Raw genomic sequence first — 4,858 nt, forward strand, 5'->3', positions numbered from 1 at the left:
TCTGGAGAACCAGTAGTGGAAATTTTGAGTAGTTCAGAGAACCAGCAAATACCACCTCTGGCTGGCCCCAGAGTGGGGAGAGAATGGAGATTTTGCAATATCCTTTCCCCAGGAGGGGAGGAAATGGAGATTTTGCAGTATCCTTCCCCTGGAGTGGGGTTGGAATGGAGATTTTGCAATATTCTTCCCCTGCCATGTCCACCAAGCCATGCCCACAGAACTGGTAGGGAAAAATTTTGGATTTCACCCCTGCTTATAAGTAAAAACAAATAAAAGGATACCCCATGATCAAGCACTGATGAAGTCCCAGAAAAAAGATAGGATATATTGCGTATGCATTAGTTGATTTAAAACTTCTCTAGACTCATAGGATGGAGGCTGTACATAGGGAAGTCTTAGCCAAAATTTGGCTGGTGGGCCAGTTGCAATCCTGTTTTGAGCAGGAAAACTTGACAACTGTAACAAATGTCCCCATACCTCCGCCGCAGTATACTTTACATGGCTTTGCTTTTGAAGACTATCCAGAAGCTCCAATTCATGCAAACTATAGCTTCCTGCTTGCTGATGTATGACAGCTGCTATAGCTAAATAACACTGGTTTTGGAGGCACTACATTGGCTCTGAACATGCTACTGTGTGCAATTCCTAGAGCTGGTTTTAACCAATAAATGTTTTACGATTTGGCTTCCAGGTATCTCCTAAACAGACCAATCTGTCTGATCCACTCAGTTCAAATGACAATATTAAAGGGTCCCCATTCCCAATCAAGAAGTTTCATGGAGATGGGTGGCAACAGAAGACAATATTTCTTTATTACAGCTACATCTGTATGGCATATGCGGAGATTTAGGTGGAACTCTTTCTTGTGGTGCTCAAGAGTGCAATTTTAACAAGTTTTTGGCAGCAAATTTAATAATGTATATTAAGGAGTTTTGTACGCTGCCCAGAGTTAATTCATGTGAGATAGGTGGCTATATAAATTTGATTAATAAATAAAATTCGTATTTGTTTGTTTGTTTGTTTGAATAATATGTATTGGGAGAGTTGATGAATTTTGTGAAAGACAATTGCCACAAGGTCAGAAACAAGCAGCCTGAAAACAGACTAGTCTGTTGGTGAAACAAGCAATAGGTAGAAAAAATTCCTTTTGTCCAAAAGAGCGTGGTTTCATGCCTTTTAAACTACACAGGTAGAAAGAAAAAAAATGCAATAAGTTAAAGCTTAATTCTACTATAGATACCAAACTGATATTTGGCAATCATTGGAATTCCCTCATGAAGACTTTACTGTCTACAATAATCTTTACAAGAAGATTTGTGTCTACTTTCAATGTAGAGTTATCAAGAGAATCTTGATGGTTTAAGAGTTTTATGAATGAGCATATATTTGTTTCATTGATTTTATTTTTTACATTGTAAATTGCCAAGAGTCTTTCCAATACAGGTAGTCTTTGCCTTACCACCAGTCGCTTAATGACATCACATTTACAATAACCACAGAAAAGATGCTTTACTGTCAGACTCCAGCCTGAGGATGAGACAATGAGATCCAATTGAGTCCAGTTCTTTCTTTGCTTACACCTAACAGATAGAATCTCACCAAATTAAAGCTATAACTTTCTAAGCAGTGGTGGGTTTCAATTTTTTTTACTACCAGTTCTGTGGGCGTGGCTTGGTGGGCGTGGCATGGCATGGCATGGCTTGGTGGGCGTGGCTTGGTGGGCGTGGCAGGGGAAGGATACTGTAAAATCTCCATTCCTTCCCCACTCCAGGGGAAGGTTACTGCAAAATCCCCATTTCCTCCTGATCAGCTGGGACTTGGGAGGCAGAGAATAGATGGGGGCAGGGCCAGTCAGAATTTTTACTACTGGTTCTCCGAACTACTCAAAATTTCCGCTACTGGTTCTCCAGAACTGGTCAGAACCTGCTGAAACCCACCTCTGTTTCTAAGTTACTAGATTTCTCTTGAGAGATTCTAATGGTTACCTTGAATCTCTTTCCCCTCTCCTCCCTTCAGGTCAGGACTATGGAGTCTCTTGATCCAAGTCTTCTTCTGGTAAAGTTCTTAGTTGGCAAAATCCTCTCCCTGTTCTGCTTGCAGATGCACATTCCATTGCATCTATGGCCCATTAAGCACCCTTCCCCCACCCACTGTAAAATATTGCACTGCCCCCTGATGGTCACATGACTCCATGTTGGGTGCTTGGCAACGAGTTACCTTTATGACAGTCATGGCATCCTGCAATGACAAGATCATGATTTGCATCATGCCAGTTTCCAGGAAAAAAACTCCATGTATAAGTACAATAAGGCTTTGTGAAATTTCATCAGTATTTCTTTTGTCTCCCATTCTTCTTCCATACGCATGATGTCATGCATGGTGGTAAGTAATTCCATCCTTATGTGTATTAATAAGCCAAATGAAATCTGAGATTTCTATAAATCAGCTAAACAAATTCATACTTTCTATTGAGCATTGTGATTTCCTTCACTTGCTCAAATATGGATTTTCCAGAGATGTTTATTTTGACTACCTTGATGTGCTATATTTGGAAGAAATAGAATCATGGATCCATGGAGAAACCCCTTGCCAAATGTCAACTTTTTCTTATAAATTGCAAAGGTTTCAAAGATATTAAATAATTCAGTGTTTTCCCCTTAAAATATTGTAAGGACTTTTTATCAGTCCCTCACCTACATTTCTGCACTCAGGTTGTTATACTTTCTAGATCTTGCATTACAGCCTCTCCTATAAGTCTTGAGTGATGATCCTATAGATCCGTGATGGCGAACCTATGGCATGCGTGCCACAGGTGGCACGCAGCGCCCTCTATGTTGGCACACGAGCCATCACCCCAGTTCAGCTCTGCCACCTATGCGTGCGTGCCTCCCGCCAGCCATCTAGTTGTCAGGTCTCTGCCGCGCATCCACAGGGTGCAGGGATTATGTGGGGGGGCTGTGTGCGTATGTGGGGATCTGTGGCATGTGCGGAGGTGTGGTGCGCTCAGGGGGCATGGCACATGGTGCATGCAGGGCACGCGGTGCATGTGCAGGGCTGCGCACACATATGCGGGGGTGGGGTGCATGCAGGGAGCCACACGCACTTGCGCAGGGCCGCATGTGCATTGCATTTTGGGGTTCAGACACACTTGTGCAATTTGGGCACTCGGTCTGGAAAAGGTTAGCCATCACTGCTATAGGTGTTCCTCTGATTTTGTCCATCAAATTGAAAATAGGCAATGAGGCAGAGGTTGGTCAGGTCCATGATTCTGGGTATTAGGTAAAGTTGGGTGTGTTGTGTAGTGCTGCTTTTCTGGGTTCTTTTGCTAGTTCTGGGTTTATGTGTGTAAAAAGTGCTGTGCCATTGAATGAAACTATAATTTCATCTTTTTCTGTTTGTAGGTCTTTGATTTAGGAAATTTGTTCAGCTATCCATCAAGCTCCTGTCTTGGAGCTAGTGAAGGAATTTAAAGCAGCTTGGACTGGATTAACTCCCTATTAGAGCAATGGAATGTCCATTTATGAAAAGAATGAGCACATAGACACAGCATCCTTAATTAGCTGATATATTAATTCTGGGGAGTCTTGATTGGAGGCTCATCAAAAAGTAAACCTGAGCACTAGTGAATCATACCTCCAGCTAGCCTCTGCTGGTGTTACTGGATGTGAGCTTCTCTTTTCTTAAAATTATCTGCTGAACAGTAGAGCAAAGGTGACAAGCAAGAGACATGTCATCTTTCTTTTGATTATTTCCTTATATTTGCTGGAGGGAGCTGGGGAACAGGTATACTGTGATAATACAATCTAGTTCTGAGGCAATTTTCATGCTGTTGGTGTAATAGAATGCAAAGTTTTTTTCTGATCTGAGAGGGGATATTCTACTACTTTTCTCAAAATATCCTAGATATTTTTAAGGTTTTTCTAAATGAGCATCCTACCTACTAAAACAGATCATTCTAAAATATATATTTTAATAGAAATATCTTGTTTTTTCTCCTTTGCTAAGGCTAACTAGGTTCCAGCTTGCTTTATATCTAAGGTGCCAAACAGCAGACAGCATCAGTGATTTAAATGTTGTGCATTTGGAAGCACTTTCATTTCTGCTTGAGATGCTGTGATCTCATCTGGCATTAGCATTAGAAATCATCAAACAGAAAATGGAAAAATTCATGGAATCATAGAGTTGGAAGAGACCATTTAAGCCAAGAAGTTTAATTCCCTTGCTTGCAGAGAATTCAGTTTTAAAGCATGCGTAACAGATTGCTGTCCACCTCTCAAACAAATCCTGTGAAAGCAAGCCAACCAGTATCCTGAATAAGTGGTTCAAGTGTTGAAATGGAGCATTGTGCTAACATTCAAATGGAACTTAAATACTCATATTCCAAATCCTGCCTTCTAGGATAGTAGAGACAGATTTGGGCTGCTTTCTGCTATGTAACACTTTTTTCAGGCACTTATCAGAATATCTTTTATATCCTCTCTCAGTCCTCTTTTTCCAGAATAAACATTAAAACTCTTCAAAATTCTCATAGTATTTATTTTCTACTGCTCTAATCATTGTTGTTACTCTTCTCTGAATTCATTCCAGTTTATCTGAATCCTTCATAAAGCATGGTATCCAAAACTGAACACAATACCCCAGGTAAAGTTTGACTAAGAAGAATAAAGTGGAATTATGGTTTCTGTAGAAACTGTGCTTCCGTTGATGTAGCCTAAAATTACATTTGTCTTTTTTATAAACACATCTTACCACTGACTTGTTTAGTTTGTAATTAATTTTTCACAAGTACTATTACCAAGTCAGATAGCCCTTTCTACACCCATGCATCTGATTTCTATCTCCTTAATATTTTTTCTTT

At 40.3% G+C, this 4,858-nt stretch overlaps 1 long non-coding RNA gene across 1 annotated transcript; it reads right to left on the reverse strand.

Moving 5' to 3' along the window:
* Positions 1–1,494: 1,494 nt before the first annotated feature.
* On the reverse strand, positions 1,495–2,100 carry LOC117671783 (uncharacterized). The gene is made up of 2 exons (XR_015731493.1): positions 1,986–2,100; positions 1,495–1,527 (listed from the first exon to the last, which is right to left on the reverse strand). It is a non-coding gene; the product is annotated as an uncharacterized LOC117671783 (long non-coding RNA).
* Between the last annotated feature and the right edge of the window lie 2,758 nt (positions 2,101–4,858).

The sequence above is a fragment of the Pantherophis guttatus genome, chromosome 1 (genome assembly GCF_059756535.1).
Source record: "Pantherophis guttatus breed Tessera chromosome 1, ASM5975653v1, whole genome shotgun sequence".
NCBI classification, from domain to species: Eukaryota; Metazoa; Chordata; class Lepidosauria; order Squamata; family Colubridae; genus Pantherophis; species Pantherophis guttatus.